This window comes from Lactuca serriola, chromosome 5 (assembly GCF_051521515.1).
Source record: "Lactuca serriola cultivar US96UC23 chromosome 5, Lser_US96UC23_V15, whole genome shotgun sequence".
NCBI classification, from domain to species: Eukaryota; Viridiplantae; Streptophyta; class Magnoliopsida; order Asterales; family Asteraceae; genus Lactuca; species Lactuca serriola.
This window is the reverse complement of record NC_136412.1, coordinates 282396969-282415515: the sequence shown is the minus strand read 5'-3', so window position 1 is coordinate 282415515 and position 18547 is coordinate 282396969.

The following is an 18547-nucleotide window of genomic DNA, read 5'->3' as shown; positions in this document are numbered from 1 at the left end:
AAATGGCAAACCCGGAAACACAGGCGTTACAAAAAACTAGGACTAAAAAGTTCGATTTTTAAATTAATTAAAACCATAATCCAAAAAACATCATAGAAACCATAGTGAATCAAAGTGTATCAATAATATCCAAGTACAACAGAGTGATATAAAAATGCGGAACGATATGGTGTGTGCACTGCAAACATCCCTAGATCTTCCCCTTTGAATTAGAAGTACTTGTAACATAAACTGAAAACCGTAAGCACAAGGCTTAGTGAGTTCCATTAAATACCACATGCCATACATATCAAGCATATAATGGGATATGACTGTCATTGGGCCCTACCCAACATCGAGCTTCGAGCCCCGCTCGATAAACAAATCTGTCAGTCATTAGCCCCCGTCTAGCATCGGGCTCCGCCCATATACATATAAACATATAAACATATAATCATACAAACACATGCAATTATCACAAAGATAAATAGCATACAAGATAGTCATCAAACCTCGCCCGGTATACATATAACACATATCACATGCAAGAATCACGCAGACAACTAGCATCCTAAATATAACATACCATGGGCAGCCATTGGTTCCCTCAAACCACTAAACCTAGTGAGGAAACTCACCTCAAGCTGGAAAATCACTCAGATAAAATATCAGTCTGCTGGTCTGGAAAGTCCCCGCCCTAACATAATCAAATAAATATCCTATTAATAATTGGATCACAACCCATAAACAAGAATCTAAGTTACTTGTCTAATATCTTAGGTAAAAGTCCATTTTACCCTTTTTCTTACTTGCTCAAAAGGCCCAAATTTCTAAATGGCATCATAGGCCCAATAAGGCCCAACTTCCAAATTGGGCCTAAAAATCATCATGGACCAGATCCCAAGAGAGTCCATAGCCTGTCCGTGACCCAAAGTCATAAGTCCAATGGCCCAATAAGGCCCAAACCTTAAAAGCCTAAAATATGGCCCAAACACGAGGAAGTCAAGCCGAAAGTCAATCTGCAAAGTACGTGGGGTGTACTCAGCTCGTATGCTAAGCATATTCCTTCCGGGGCTAGTACGCGCAACTTACCAGGTGGGTACGCCCAGTGTACTCCCCTAATTACCAACCCCATGCATTAAGCACATAAATGTTTAAGCCAACATGCTAAACTCTCAAATCTAGTTCTGAATGGCGACTTAGTACGTAAATTTGGCAACTATATACCCATGCATTACTTAATAGGGTCCAATACTAAAAAAAGCTTAATAAGACTCTTCACACTCTCATGGACCAATATCTTACATCAAGATTGCATTTTTATGGACAAGGGACCTCAATAGAGATAAGATCTAACATCCATGGATTCTGGAGTAGATCAAAATATCAAAGTTACCTCAAAAGACCCAAAAATGCATAAATAGCACCATAAAATGGATCTAGCATGAAGGACCAACAAGATGAGAGCCTTTTACCTCAAAAGGCTTGCTAAGGTGGAAATAACTTTAAATATACAAGCTCAAGCTACTCCCAAGCAACCTCAAAGTGTTTCTCTTCTTCTTTTTTCACCACAAAACAGCAACAAACTCACTTTACAGCTTAAATCTCACAAAATACACTTAGGGTTTCGATATTAGGGTATAGGGTGATGGAGGTTGATCAATAGAGTGTCCAAAGGTGGTTTAAGATGTTTAAGTAGGATGCAAACCCTAAAAAATTAGGTTTGCCCCTGCACTACGTGTGCCATGCGTACTCCATGTACGCCCCACGTACGTGGGGGAATCTTGCTTCCGGAAAAGAGATAGTACGCTAAGCATACTCATAGAGTACGTCTCGCATACTAGCTAGGGACCAAAATTATAACTCTTTTGTATTAAGGGGCTAAAAGGAAGCTTACCAAATTACGAATGTTACAAATATAATGAGACTTCCTTTTTATATGCATTAACCTTATGCGATCAAAAGGTTCTTTAGTTAGAGCGAATGCACTATCTTTGTCAAAAAATATTTCGATGGGATCTTTAGTGTTTCAAACAACTCCAAGGTCACCAATGGAGTTCTAGATCCACGTAGCTCTCTTGGATGCCTCACTAGCAGCAATGTATTTGAGAACCTAGACTTTTGCGCCTACTTTAACAATGTTTGTCGGAACCCACTCGAAACTGGGACCCAAACTCGCCTACACTGGCTCATAAGCCCTCAACTATCGGTGATAAATCTGCCAATCTGGCCCCTGATCTTCTCCTTCTTCTAATTCTCCTTCCTGATTCCAACCCGATCTTCTCCGATCAGATCTGAAAGCGGTGAAAGAATGGTAATACTCAAACATAACCCTCAAACATAAGCACTAGCCGCCTTGTGTCTCAAAGTGTCGACGACCACATTGGCCATTCATGTATGGTAAAGAATCTCATAGTCATAATCCTTGACCAAGTCAAGCCAACTATGCTGCCTTATGTTCAGATTTGGCTAATCCTTAAGATATCTTAGGATCTTGTGATCTGTGTAGATAGTACACTAGACCCCATAATAGAGATCGTGTTGCCAAATCTTGAGGGAAACTACTATAGCCCCCAACTCCAAATCGTGAGTCGAATATCTATCCTCATGAGGCTTCAGCTGCTTGGAAGCATACACGCTGACCCTACCCTACAACATGACTACTACCCCTAAGCCCATGGTCGAAGCATCACAAATTACAAAAAATCCTCAACACCCTTGGTAAGGATCAATTCTGGGGCCTCACGTAACCTCGCCCATAGAGTCTCAAAACAGCCTGCTCCTCAGGCCACTAAGGAATATCTACACTCTTCTCCGTCAAGCGAGTAATAGGAACAACAATCTTGGAGAAATCTTGGATGAACCTCTGATTGTAATATTCCAAGCACAAAAAACTCCTAATATTAGATGGGGACTTCGATACCTCCCACTGTAAAACTACCTCAATCTTGTTCGGGTCAACCAAAATCATGTCTTGATTAACAAGGTGTCACAAGAATTGAACCTTTCGTAACCAGAAATCACACTTGGAGAACTTAGCATACAATCTCTCCTTCTTAAATACTCTAAGTATCTCTCTTATGTGCTCCGCATGTTTCTCCCCTGTCTTATAGTACACCAGCATATCATCAATGATAATAATAACCGACCGATTGAGCATCGGTCTCCATAGCCGATTCATCAAATCTATCAACAATGCAGGTGCATTGGTGAGCCCAAATAGCATCACCACAAAATCATAATGTGCATATCGAGTTTAAACATTGTCTTCTCCACATCCTGTTATTTGACCCTCATCTGGTGGTATCCCGACCTCAAATCAGTGTTGGAAAACAATGGTGCACCCTTCACCTGATCAAAAAGACCATAATCCTAGGAAGTGCATAATGATTCTTCACCGTTAACTTATTGAACTCCCGATAATCTCTGCGCATCTGATGAGAACCATATTTATTCCTCAAAAATAAAATCGTTACTCCCCAAGTTAAAATGCTCTGTCAGATAAACTGCTTCCCCAACAACTTGTGGAGCTGAGAGGAAAACTCCAACATCACGGGTGATGTGAGGCAATATCACGCCTTTGCTATCAGATACGCACTAGGAATCAGATTGATCCTAAATTTATCCTGTCTCAAGGGAGGCACACTTGGTAAATCCTCCAGAAAAACATCTAAAAATTACATAACTATTGGCACATACACAACCAAATTCTTCCTCTCTACATGAATGTCAACCCCATATATTAGATAACCCGAACATCCATGCTGGAGATACTGCCTAGCCTTAGCAGTCGAACAAACATCCAAACCAACATTGGTACCCTCTCCATAAATGTTAGATCTCCCTCACTTGGGGTTTGAACCACCACTAACTGCTTCTTGCAACCGATCACGAATCCAAACCTGATCAACCAGTCCATCCACACGATCATGCATACATCCCCCATATGGATAGGAATCAGGTCAATCGGGTATGGAACTCTACATATATCAAACACACAATCATGAAAATGCTCAAATCATAAACCTTCTATTCGTTGGCAATGGAAACTCACAACAGTCAATCGAACACTCCTAGGGTTATATCGAAATCCCTGCGGGAAGACTGTGATACAAAAGACCGACTCACACTCGAGTCAAAAAGCACAGGAGCAGAAAAAGATTTCACTAAGAAGGTACATATCAAAATGATGAACATAAGTATACATAAATTTAACTTGACATAATAATAAATGAATACATACCAGTAATGAATTCAAGCGTCGCCATGGCCTCCTCTATAGTTAGCTAAAACGCACGACCTCTAGACCTCTGGGTCTCAGCCCTCCCCTAACGACCATCTGTGATCCAAAGGGTAGTCAGATCTGGTGCCTAGACTGACCTAGCAACAAGTAGTGGACAACTGGACTTCACATGGCCAACTTGATCAGAATGGTTAAAAATCTTGGTGCTCAGTGGTGGAGTCTGATGATGACACTCATTCGTAGAATGGCCCTCCCTATCAAATTTGTGGCACCCAATCGCTGATCGGTACGCTCCCTCATGCACTTTCCTATACTTGCCACAAGTACTAGCCCTCTAACCTCTGGATTATGAATTAGTAGGATTGAACTGCTTCATTGTTGGCTGAGTCAGAACTGTGGTCTGACTCTTCTCTCTCACCGAGGCCTCGGTCTTAATCCCTATCCTCCATTTGATTCACTACAGCTCTGGCATGGAGCGATAATATGGAGTTGACACAAATTCATGAATCTCCATATTGAGAATTCTCAAGTAGAAAGACATCTGAACTTGGTCCGAAGTAGCATATTCATTGCAGAAAAGGGCTCTCTCAGTAAACATCTTGGTGATCTATGTCATCGATTCTGTCATCTGCTTTAGCAATATATACTCGTTGAACAACTTCCCCCTCTCAACCAAAGGGAAATCCTCAATGCATAACATATCCATGAACTTCACCCAAGTCACTACGACCTTCTCTGCAGTAGTGTGAGCACCGGTCACCAGTTTCCACCAATCCTTCGCCCCCAAGCGTAGAAGGTTCAAGGTGAATTTCACCTTCTATCCCTCCAAGCATGAGCATGTGACGGAATAACCCTTAACATCATATATCCATATCATGGCGACGATCGGGTCCTTGACCCTGTTGAACTCTGGGGTCTTTGTGCTACTGAAGTGCTGATATTGCATCATCCTTCTACCCTGAAATCTCGCAGCAGCAACAACTACAGTGGTTGTTGCAACAACAGCCTCACTAGTGGCGACTTAATGCTTGTCAAAAAGCTCAATCATGGCAGTGTCTTGATAGACCCAAACATCTTGGAGATTGCCTCCCTAATTGCCATAGTCACCTGAGTGGTGATCATCTCACGAATCTCATCATCAATCATTCATGGCCTCTACAGGTCGCCACTTGTTGATCCCGAACCTCTCGTTATCGCCATACTAAAATTAAACCGGAACACATTACAAAATCACATTACATCACTACTCGATCACTCAATTTTTAGAAATCATGACTTCCTCGATACGTGTATGGGTCCCATTCTTCTATTAGTATGGGATCATAATACCACCCACACTTACCCATATTTTTCTTTAAGGATCTTCATGAATGGCTAGCCACTAGGCCCTAAGAACTAGGATACACATACATCCTATGTCCACTCTTTCAAGAGTAGCCAACATATTCCTTACATGTTGACTTACTAATAACCCCACTCACTCATGAATCTTCCACTAACCTTGCAGTCGCCTTGTGTATGCTAATCATACATAACACTTGATTCTATAAACAGTTGAATAATTAATTTTACCCTAAGAAGACAACCAGACAAGGAAGAGGAAATAAGGCTAAATCAAACATTCTCAGACTATAAAATCTTAGTTATGTACAACCATCATGCATACACTAAAAAAATGCAATAATAATTCCAGTTTCATATAACTTATCAATAAATCCCCTTGGCTATCAGGCATCATAAATCAAGAAATTATAACATGCATTTCTTGAAGATCCCTAGCCTATAAACTAGCATGCATTTATAACATATCATCAATACAGATAAAATAAGTATGGGTATCTTGGGGAATAACTTTCCTTGGACCGTGGCCGATTGTACACATCACATCCTCTTCGTTGATCATTTTAAAATTAATTATGAAAAATATTTTGTAGATCCATAGTTTGAGCCTGGAATCACACAAGTATTCATCCAGTTCTCTCAAAACCGGGGATGTGATATCAACTTGTAACATCCCAAAAACCATGAAAAAAAGTTTCATTTTCATAAAACCATAACATATACAACAATTGTTTTCAAATAAAATCCATAGAAAACCACAACTGTATGTCAAAGCTTAGTGATTTCCCCCAAAATACCCCACACAACAATACATATATAATGCATTCAAACCGAGCCCACAATATAAAACTAGATTGCTCCCGGGTCCGCAGTCATAAGACTGGCATGACTGATGTTATCTAATTCAAGTGGTTAGTTGATTACTTGAAACATTATACAATGAATAAATTCATAATTGTTATGATGATTAAATAATAGAGATTTATTTATAATCAATGGGTCTGATGTCATAGTTATTTAATTTATTATCGTGTTTCACTTTTCATGTTTTACTTCCCTGAGTAATTTAAATATTATTCAAAATTGCACAGTCGTTCATACTTTTGGAAGTAAGTAGTGAATTAAGACTGTAATGAATTGATTGTAGATTGTCAATTGAGGTTAAGACATTGCAATTTGAATTGCTACAATATTCATGAGTACTTTTAAAATAGGGATTTTAAGTATTGGATAAATCCATGCTTAGAGATTACTTCATGGATCTTGTCATGAGTAATTCTACGATGATAATATTTTCTATTCTTAAAGTAGAGATATATAGTTCATTGTTTACAAATTAGTTATGCATTGGCTTACTCAAACGCATTTAGTAACTGGATGTTATAAGGGGTAATTCCATGTGTGATTTAATGTGTGAATTGTATGACTATGTAGTCAAAGTAATTCGTTCCTTTTTCCCTAATTGGAAAAGCGATATCATTGGGGCCCTCGATGATTTGATGTTGACTATATAGCGCTAGGCCCAACCAAGACTAGTTAATGTGCTCAATTTGAAGTCAAATCAAGTCTATACAAATCAGGAAATCGCGAAACATAATTTTGGACAATAAGATTGATTCTGGTCTATGTCTCGTGTCTATACGATATCTTAAAGAACGAAGGAATAGTTGATCACTTATCTTAAGGCCAAAAGCTGATTTGCATTAGAGTTTGGCAGTGGCTTTGGAAAGCACTCTTTGCTGTTTATTTCAAGGTCTATACTTGTAAATGTAGTTATAGAATTATGCAAGTGGGAGAATGTTGTAATAAGGTGTCTAATCCAATAACTAAATTGGTATATTCTTGAATTAGAAGCAAAGTCCTTTTTGGGTTGCCCTCAAAACTAGTAACTAATTAGAATGACAGTTGGAGATAGAGGATAATTTGTTAGTTTATTATATGAATAATAAAATAATTAGAAATTAAAATGTATGATATATTAATATATTACATGATTCATATATTAATTGGAAATAGTTATGATTAATTGATTAATTAGAATTAATTTAGATTTAATTCTAAGATTAATTAGCAGTAATCATTCAAAGGACTCTTTGGTTTCCATGGGAGTTTCCTTGAGAAAGTATAAATAGGACACCATGGATGCCTTATTTTCCACACACATATACTTGCTTTCATAGAGCTGAATTCATGCTCTAGTCTCCTCTCTCCTCAAATCTTCTTGTTGCTAGAGTTTTGGGTACAAGCCATTAGAGGCATCTATTTTTTTGGTGCTAGCTTTCCATGATCTAGAAGAAGGATTTTGCTTTGATTATTTACAATAATAATCACAAGGTATCTAACCCTATTTTTATCTATGAATTTTTATTTCATAGCCTCTCTCTTATGGTTTTCTTGATAGTCATAACTAGTAGCTATCAATAGAGAAAAAATAGATCCTTTCTAGGTTGCATGTGAATTTAAGGGATTAAGTGTTTTTCCGCCACATGTATTTTTTTTTGTCACCTAGAAAACCCATCATTACTAACACTTCATGACAATATTAAATCAATATTTACTTTCAAGAGTATAACCGATAGTGGAGGTTTTAGTAAATTAATACTCGGGAAGTGGGGATCTAAACATGCAAAACAAAACTTGATAATAAATTAAGTATAAATGGTAATACTCTTGAAAATAAATAATTTTCCATTGTTTAATCATACACAAATTAAAAAGTTTATTCTTTTTTATAAATGTTTTAGCTAATCAACTAACTACTCAACTTAATATCATTTCTCATCGTATGCTCCTAGCATGCACATTATTTCTTTCCTTGGTCAGTCCCTTTGTGACTGTATCAACTGGGGTTTCCTCTGGTGATACTCATTTCACAATAAGATCTACATCCTTAACTTTTTCTCGAATGTAATGAAACATCCTCTTTATATTCATTGACCTGACATGATCCCTAGGTTCTTTAGTTAGAGCAAATGTACCATCTTTATCACAAAATGTTTCTATTGGATTTTTATTTTTCAAAACAACTCCAAGATCACCAATGAAGTTCTAGTTCCACGTAGCTTTCTTGAATGACTCACTAGCAATAGTATATTTGAGAACCTATACTTGTGCGCCTCCGCTAACAATGTATGTCGGAATCCACAAGAGTTGGGACCTTAACCCGCCCACACTGGATCATAAGCCCTTGACTATTGATGACTAATCTGCCATTCTGGCCCATGATCTTTTCCTTTTTCGAATTCTCCCCTTGATTCCCCTGGCCTGATCTTCTCTGACCAGATCTGAAAGCGGTGAAACGATGGTAATCCTTAAACATAATCCTCGAATAAGAGCACTACATGCCTTGCGGCTCAAAGTGTCGACGACCACATTGGCCTTCCTTGGATGGTAAAGAATCTCATAGTCATTATCCTTGACCATGTCAAGACACCTACACTACCTCATGTTCAGATTCGACTAATCCATAAGATATCTTAGGATCGTGTGATCCATGTAAATGGTACACCAGAACCCATAGAGACCGTGTCACAAAATCTTGAGGGAAAATACTATAGCCCCCAACTCCAATTCATGAGTCGAATATCTAACCTCATGAAGCTTCAGTTGCCTAGAAGCATACGCGTTGAACCTACCCTACTACATGAGCACCGCCCCCAAACCCATCTTCGAAGTATCACAAAATACCACAAATCCTCAACACCCTTGCTCTAGGAGTAGACCAGAATATCATCAATGAAAACAATAACTGATCAATTGAGCATCAGTCTGCATACCCGATTCATCAAATCGATAAACGATGCAAGTGTATTGGAGAGCCCAAACATCATCACCACAAACTTATAATCTATGGTGGTATATCAACCTCAAATCAATCTTATAAAACCTAGGTGCACCTTGAAGCTAATCAGAATGACCATCAATCCTAGGGAGTGGGTTACGATTCGTCACCCTCAACTTATACAGATCCCGGTAATCTATGAACATCCTATGAGAACCATGTTTCTTTTTCATAAATAAAATCGGTGCTCCCCAAGTTGAACTGCTCGGTCGGATAAACTACTTTCCCGACAGCTCCTGGAGCTGAGAGGAAAACTCCAAACATCACGAGTGATCTGAGGCAATATGAATCTTTTGCCATCACGGGTGCACCAAGGATTAGATAAATCCTAAATTCCACCTGTCTCAGGGGAGGCACACCTGGTAACTCCACTAGAAAAACATCCAGAAAGTCCCTAACTATTGTCACATCCGAAACCAAATTCTTCCCTTTAACACGAATGTCGATCCCATAAATGAGATAACCCGAACATCCGTATTGGATATACTGCCTAGCCTTAGCATCCGAACAAAAATCCAAACCAACCTTGGGACCCTCTCCATAAATGGTTAACTCTCCCCCACTTGGGGTTTGAACTACCACCAATAGCTTCTCGGAATCGATCACGACTCCAAACCTGCTCAACCAGTCCATCCCCACGATCATGCATACATCCCTTGTAGGGATGGGAATCAGGTGAATTGGGTAGGGCACCCTAAATATCTTAAAGTACAATCAAGAAAAAATCTTAGAGCATAAACCTTATGTTCGTTGGTGATGAACACTCGCAACGGACACTCCAACATTCCTAGGGTCATATTGAAATCCCTACTGAAAGACTGTGATACAAAAGACCGACTCACACCCATGTCCAAATAGCACAAGACCAGAAAAGGAGATCACTCAGAAGGTACCTATCAGAATCACAAACATAAGCATGCAGAAATTTAACTTGACATAATAATAAATGAATACATACTATTAATGACGTCAGGCGCCACCATGGCCTCCTATACAGTAAGCTGAAACACTCAACCCTTAGCCCTCGTGGTCTCAACCCTCCCCTGATAGCCATCTGTGATCCAAAGGGTAGTCGGAGACGGTACCTGGACTGGCCTAGCAGCAAGTAGTGGACAACTAGCCTTCACATGGACATCCTAATCATAGTGGTAATAAATCATGGTGCTCGGTGGCAGACCCTGCTAATGAAACTTGTTTGTATAATGGCCCTCCCTATCATATTTGTAACACCCAATCGCTGATCAGCATGCTACCTTATACACCTTCCTGTACTTGCCACAATTAAGGGCCCTCTAACCTCTTGATTATGAAATGGAGAGATTGAAACGCTTCGTTGCTGACTGAGTCAAAACTAGGGTCTATCTCTTCTCTCTCACCTGGGTGTCAATCTTAATCTCTCTCCTCCATTTGAATCAATGCAACTCAGTGAGGGAGCGATACTCTTGAGTCAACACAAACTCACGAATCTTTGTCTTGAGCTAGGTTAAGCAGCGGGACATCGGAACCTACTGCGAAGTAGCATATTCGTGACTGAAAAGGGCTCACTCCTGGGACAACCTCCCCCTCTCAACCAAAGGGACATCCTCAGTGTGGAACATCTCTGCAAATTGCTCCCAAGTTAATGCGGCCTTCTCCGCAGGAGTGTAAGAACTAGTCACCAGTTTCCACTAATCCTTCGCCCCCAAGCGTAGAAGGTTGAAGGTGAATTTGACCATCTGGTCCTCCGGGCATGAGCATGTGAAGAAATCACTCTTCACGTCATATACACATGACTCATATGGACTCCTAGAAAGTTTTACGCCTTGACATTTTCATGGAAACACATATTCCAACTTCACGGTGCTTGTTTAAGTACATAGACAAACCTTTTAAGCTTACACACTCTATTTAGATACTTTACATGTTTCAAACCTTTAGGCTCTACCATATACACATCCTCTAAAAGTTTCCGGTTAATGTAAGCAGTTTTACCATCCACTTACCATACCTCATAATCACGAACGGCAACGATGGCAAGTAGTATCCAAATAGACTTTATCTTGGCTACTGGTGAGAACGTTTGCTCATAATGAGTTCCTTGAATTTGAGTGAAACCTTTTTCCACCAACCTAGCTTTGAATGTGTGCATATTCCCATCCATGTTGATCTTCTTCTTGAAGATCCATTTGCACCCATCTGTGTTAATACTAGGTGTCAGATCAACCAAATTCCAAACTTGGTTATCCTTCAGGATTGAATTTTATCGTCTATAGCCCTTTTCTACCGGGAAGCTTCAGGGCCTGCCTTTGATTCCTTGTAGTTAGCTAGCTGACCCACATTGATTAGTGTGTTTTCACTAATCGACATGTTTCCATCCATCGTTATATGAAAAACCATAAAACTTAGGAGGAGCACTAACTCCAGTTGATCTTTGAAGAGATAATGATATGTTATTTGATCAAAAACTTGGGAAGTTTTGGATTTTGAGGCCTACATAGGGCGTACTTAAGGTTACGCATCACGTAGCCTGGTTGAAACCCGTATTCTGGAATAAGGCTCTACGCCATGCATAGAGCTGGAGTATGCAGTGCTTACTCAGTCTGATGTTGACCTTTGAATTTTTGACTGTTCACTGTTGACTTTGATAAAGTTTGAATTTAGGTCATTTGGGGTAATTTGAATAGTAGATTGAGACAGGGTCCATCTTTATTGTATTGGTGACCTGTAGAGACAATGTTTGGAGCAATGATCAGTTCAACTATCTTGCAGATTGTGAGGTGAGTTTTTCTCACTGTACTCATGGGTCGAAGGTACCAATGTCGCGCCACTAAGTTATGTATCCTAATATATAGGATGATGATATGCTAGTTATATGTTAGACTGGTAAACTTGTATGATTACTTGTATTCAACGGTGATATGTTAGACTGGTAGATCTGCATGATTACCTGTACTTGCTAACTATTGTTTATATTCGTATATGTCGACATGCTATTGTATTTTGGGTTTGAGACGGTCCTGCTTTGTGCTGAAGACCAAGATACCTAGGCGGTCTAGTTGATATTGCAAACCCAATGGAGCGGTCCAGCTAGTAGTTGAAGGCTCAGTGGCGGTCCAACCTAGTGTTGCAAACCTAGTTGCATGCATTGTATTATGTCGTTGTGTGTGGTACTTTGGGGTACTCATTAAGCTTTGTCTTACAGTTTGATTTTATGGTTTCAGATATATCAGAGGATAAGGGCAAGATGAAGGCGTAGTTATGCACATCATCCCAGATATTTATTTGACTTATGTTTTTGAGATACTTTGATTTATACTTATGGTTTTGGAACTATGTTTTGTGTGAATTATGGTTTTTGTGATGGTTTAAAAATAAAAATTTTGTCATGAATTTTAGGATAATTTTTGGGATGTTACAATAAAACTTTGTAATTGAATTATAAAAAATGTAATTTTATTAAAAAATAAAAAAAGTTGTTAAAAAATTGTGGCCTTCAATACATTGAAAAATAAGACCGTAAAACTTAACTCGGTTACCTTGTGAATCTTGAATAGATTAATGGTGGCTAGTTATCCTTTTAGGATTTATAAAGAATAAAGAAATGGTAGTCTCTCTCTCTCTCTCTCTCTTTCTATATATATATATATATATATATATATATATATATATATATATATATATATATATATATATATATAATTTGTAGAAAATGAATATATAAAAAAATGTTTTACAACTTTAAATGCATAAAAACGAATCAGTAAAAAGTTTTAAAAGAAATTTGTGGAAACAAATTAAATAAACACAAATATGCGAAAACAGAAAAACTATTAAAAAAATATACATAGGACGATATAAGTGCACAAGTTTACAAAAAGTTAGACAAATTAGGAAAAAAAAAAGTTCTAAAAAAATCATGTGTTAGCTTAATTTTACATTAATCTAAATTTATAGGTAAAAAATGTGTAGACGTTAGTTGTAAAAGTCGAATAGTTTGTCTTGTAATGATTCGCATTTTGTATGTATTTTACTAAGTCTATTTTAAATGCAAAGTATAGCATGTGAAGTTTCACTGTATATGACTTAGTATACTTTTTGTAAGTTCCCTATAAATAGGGACTTAGGCTTGAAGTTGAGAGAACAATATCGAAACACAAAAACTCACTTCAGCTTTCTCTGTAATCAGTCTTAATAAAACGAGATCTGATTATTATTTACTTTGTGTGTTCTTTATCATTCATGATTCAATTCTATTGTTTCGCATATTAATTCTCGATAACAATTCTCTACAATTGGTATCAGAGCAGGATTCAAATTGCTTGGATCTGATTTTCGTATAAGAATCATTTGCTTTTTGAGTTACAAATTTTACTCAAAATTTTCCGCGCAATTTTGGTTTTGAAAATCACTTTTGATCTTCATATTTGAATTGATTCTGCATTTGAATTGTTAAGTCGAGTATTTGATTAGCAATTTTTGATCAATTCACTTGACTGATTTCTGAAATTCATCAAATTCTCAAGTTTTCTGAAATTTTTGTTTGTTCATCAATGGCAAACTTCAACATGAACACGATGACTTCTTTCTCTCATTTGCTTGGTTCTTCAACCAAAATTCCGATGTTGATTCCAGAATACTATGATCAGTGGGCTGATAGAATTGAAGATTACTTAAATGGAATTGATGAAGAACTTTGGAATTGTATCGATGGAACAGTTCAAGCTCCTGCAAATGTTCAACAAATTGGTTCATCCACTGGATCTCCTGATGTTGAAGATCAACGAAAACGTCTGAAGGATAATGAAAAGAGATGCATGAGGGAACTAAGAGGTGCTCTTCCTCCTGTGGTTTACAATTACATTCGTAGTTGTAAAACAGCAAAAGACATCTGGAATACTCTAAAGGAGAAGTATCAAGGTAGCGAAAAGACGAAGGTCAATTCTGTGAAGCAATGTCTGATTGAACTGAAGGAATTCAGACAGAAGGATGCAGAAACTCTCGAAAGTTATTATGATCGTCTGAATGAGCTTGTGTTTCGCTGCAATAGGTACGGTATCACTAGATCTATCATGGAATTCAATTTAACTTTCATTATGGGACTTCGCAAGGAGTGGCGAAGTGTGAGCATGATGATTAAGAATCAACAAAGTTTTGATACAACCAAATTGAATGATCTCTACACTCAACTCAAAACACATGAATCTGAGGTCTCAGAAATGTATGAAGAATCAAAACTAGTTATTGGTGGTCCTTTGGGTCTAGTTTCAAAGGTATCAGAAAATGATGAAAAAGATGGATCAGGTGATGAAGGATTTTTGATGAATTCCGATGATGAAGCTGTGGCATTCTATTCAAACAACAGAGTTAAAAAGTTTTTCAAAAAGCCTTTTAATCCAATTGGGAAGATGAATGATGCGAAGAATGTTACCACAAGGACTGGAGGGGATGAGAGGAAGAAGATGGAGAAAATTGAGGAAAAACCGAAAAATGCGAATGAAGAGAAAAAGTTGAAAGGTGATTCAGGAATCTATTGTCATTATTGCAATGGTGCGAATCACTTCGCAGCTGACTGCATGTTGCGAAAGAGAGAAGAGAAGAAAGAAAAAGTCAAAGATGAGGCATACTATTCTGAGAAGATTGAAGAGTTACGTGCAAAGACAAAAGGAGTGTCATTGGTTGCGAAGGGAGAAACGAATGAAGAAGAGAGTGGAACTTATTAGATCTGGTCTTCAGGATCTGATGATGAAGAAATGAGGCATCCCACACATGGAGCAATGTTCGCAAGCTTTGATTCTGTTATTGTGTCTGCTAGTAATGAAGCTAAGAAATTAAATGTGCAACTTAGTGAGACACGAAGAGAGTTAGAAATAAAGAAGAGCAGAGTTGAAAAATTAGAATTGCAAGTCAAAAATATAGACTGTGATAGGAATCATCTTACTAATGATGTTAGGTTATTACTAGCACAGAGAAACATCTATTGTAATTCTGCAAAACGCTTGTATGCAAAATTAACTGCTTTACATCACTCTTCTGATATTAGCAAAGAACAACATAGAAAACTTTTACCTTTTCTTGAGTATGAACGTGAAAAAGTTGATGTTGTTTCTTATGATTGCGAAAGCACAATTGCTCAATTTGACAAAATACCTGATGATAGATATGCATATGGTATTGTCAAAATTGATGAATTTCTGAATGCTGATGAATTGGTTAACATTGTCAATGAAAGTTTGACAAAGAGTGAACAAGTGAAAATCATAAAGAAAACTGAAAATTCAAAGCTTGCCTCACAATTGAATTATGCTGATATTGATGAAAATTCTGATAATGTGAGTGAAATCAGTGAGATAGAAGAGGAAGAAGAGGTTGATTGTTCTCAATTGTCAATCATTAATATCACATCTAAGATCAAAGGTAAAGAAATCATAGTTGATTCAATAGTAGAGGATGAAATTGATAAATCTTTAACTTCGCAACATTATATGTTTGATAATGTGGAAGTTGAAAGCTGGAAATCTGATGACACAGATGTAAATAAAGAAGAAAAGAAAGTTTCAACTGAAACACCTCAAAGGATTGTTGTTGATCAAGTGTTTGAAAATACAAAAGAATTTGATAAAATTTTAAATGATAAAGGCGCACATTATTTGGAAACCAACACTGTGGTATATCCAAATTTTGTATGTACTGATAAAACAATTTTTCCAAATCAAGTTTTTGTCACTACTGGAAATGCTGAGAAAGTTCATCCTGATTTCAATAAAATGATTGAAAAAGATAATCAAAAGTCCACAACTGAAGGTTTTTTCGCAAATCAAAACACAGAAGAAAACAATTTAACGAAAAATACTTATGTGTTTCAAAAACCAAAATCAACACAAAAATGGGTGGTTAAAGGTGAAAAATCAAACAAAGTTTTTGAAAAAGATGAAAAATCAAAGATTGAAGTGAAACTAAATTCTCATGAATTCAAATTGATGGTTGGAAATTTTTCAACAGAAAATAATGTTTCAAAAAGAAAAGCAAGAAAAGCAATATTTTGGCAAGTAGTGTCTAAGGAAAAATCAAGAGATGAAAAAGAGCAAATTTCAAAAACATCAACAAGTTTTTATAAACAAATCAACTCTGTTGACAAGGTTCCATATGTTCGCAAATATGACAACAATCGAAAATTTGAGAATTCGCAAAAATTTGCAAATAATCAAAAGTTTCAAAATGTTGGCAAATTCACGAATACTTCCTCAAGTTTGAAGAACTCAACTCAAGTCAAAAAGAAATTTTCACCAAAACAACCAAATTTTCCAAATCCTTCAATATCAAAACCAAACAAAGTTTCATATACAAAAGGAAAATCTGATGTTAGAACTTTCAATCATTGGTTTGAAGGAAAAGGAAAGAAATATCAAAATGGAAAATTTTCAAAAGAACAAATCAAAAGTGCATTTGATACATACACACATAATTCTGCAACTGAGAGTACATCATCTAATAATTCGCAAGTTCCAGTTCAAAAATGGAAACCAGTTATCAAAAATGCGAATGTTGTGAAGGATAAGATTACAATTAATGGAAATCCAAAATTATTGAATGAGTATATTTCAAAATCTAGAACTGATGATGTTGATATAATTGATTCGGTCACAAACAAAGTGAAAACATGGTTCTTAAATTCCAAAAATTTGTTTCATTCTACTAATGATGGACCCAAAAAGTCTTGGGTTCCTAAATTTTTTCAATAAATGCAGGTGATATGTGACGAGCAATATGATATGAAATGGTACATTGATAGTGGTTGCTCTCGTCACATGACTGGAAGAAAAGAAAATTTGCGAGATTACAGAAGCTTGCAAAATGCTGGAGTTGTCAAATTTGGAAATAATCACAATTGTCAAGTGAAAGGATATGGGAAAGTCACAAATGGAAACTTCACAGTAAACAGAGTGGCATATGTTGAAGGACTTCAACATAATTTGATAAGTGTATCACAACTTGTTGTGGGTACAGCAAATCAACTTGTACTCAATGAAGAAGGTAGTATCATTTCAAATGTCAAGACGAATGAAATACTCCTCAAATCCAAAAGATATGGTGATACGTTTACACTGGGCATCAAACCGATTGTGGGAAAACCAACTGTGTGTTTATTATCAAAAGCATCAAATGATCTCAGTTGGCTTTGGCATAGAAGATTGTCACACTTGAACTTTCGAAATATAAATAAACTAGTAACTGAAGATTTAGTTCATGGATTACCTATACTGAAATTTGATAATGATACTTTTTGTGCAGCTTGCGAACAAGGAAAACAACATCGAAAGGGTCATCCGATTGTGATAGATTCAAAAATAGTAGAGCCATTGGAACTTCTTCACATTGATCTATGTGGACCATCAACTGTTGCAACAATAAACAAAAAGCGGTATATTTTAGTTGTTGTAGATGATTTCTCTAGATTTACGTGGGTGTTTTTTCTCAGGTTGAAATCTGAAGTTGCTCAGACGATGATTGATTTTATCAAAAAGATTGAAGTTAGTCTGAAGAAGAATGTGCGAAAAATTAAAAGTGATAATGGTTCTGAGTTTAAAAATCAAACTCTTGAAAGTTTTCTCACAAGCAAAGGAATTTCGCATAATTTTTCATCACCGTATACACCACAACAGAATGGTGTAGTTGAAAGAAGAAATCGATCTCTATGCGAAGCTGCCAGAACAATGTTGACATATGCGAATCTACCTCAATATCTTTGGGCAGAAGCTGTGTCCACAGCATGTTTTACTCAAAATCGATCATTCATTCATCGAAGATTTAATGTTACTCCATATGAAATAATCAATAATTGGAAACCTAATGTAAAATTCTTTCATGTTTTTGGTTGCAGGTGCTTTATCATGAATCTAAAAGATAATTTGTCCAAGTTTCAAGCTAAAGCTGATGAAGGCATCTTTTTAGGATATTCACAGAATTCAGTTGCATACAGAGTGCTAAACAAACGAACAAGAAAAATTGAAGAAACGTTCAATTTAACATTTGATGATTACTATCTTAAACAGATTGATAGTAAATTTGATAATAAACCAATACTTGTAGATTTACATAATCCAATTGATAATTCTGAAATCAATGATTTTGATTATGACTTGATTTTTGGAATTCCTGACAGGGCT